Genomic DNA, 706 nt, shown 5'->3' with positions numbered 1-706 from the left:
GTTGCAGCCATCATTGTTGTTTGGCGGGCCCGGGCTGGGGATTCGAACCCGCCACCTTAGGTGTATGTGGCTGGCACCTTAGCTGTTTGAGCCACAGGCGCCGGGCCTGATTTTTCATTATTAATGAAGGGTTATTAATAGTGGTATTTAAATACGCTGAGTTTGGTTTAGGAGACCCTTATTTTGTACTGTCAGCTTCTAAGGCCTCTTGTAGAAGTACACACAGTGAGGAGAGCACTCCCTTTAGCAAAAGTTAAATGTAAGAGATGTCCCTATACAATGGTTTCTATCCTACCCTCACCCTATCCAGCCAAATGTAGCTAGAACCCTTTCTAGAGACAGTACACAGAATGCATTTTAGCTCACTGGTAAAATAATGTTTGCAAGACAATCAGTGACTAAGGACAGCTAATTCCTTCCAGACAGGAGGTATTGGATGTCATCTAACAGTGGCCCCACCTGCCACATGTCACACTAGGAAGACTTGCCTTATCCTATGCAATAGGCTGCAAGATGCATAAGATCATCAGGCTGTCAATTTGCATCAGTGATTGCCTGACACTGCCCTACCGGCGGTTGGTGTTGGGGAGTTCGTGATCGGTGTATGAGAGGGAGAAGGAAAGGGTGGACACAATCACACAACCACTCATACAGTATAGGGAGAAGGCTGAGCCGAAGCTGTTTATTAGGGATCGCTACAATCTTA

Source organism: Otolemur garnettii, unplaced genomic scaffold, assembly GCF_000181295.1.
Source record: "Otolemur garnettii isolate 467f Iridium unplaced genomic scaffold, OtoGar3 scaffold00005, whole genome shotgun sequence".
NCBI lineage: Eukaryota > Metazoa > Chordata > Mammalia > Primates > Galagidae > Otolemur > Otolemur garnettii.
The sequence above is the reverse complement of the archived record's forward strand: the minus strand, read 5'-3'. Positions refer to the sequence as shown.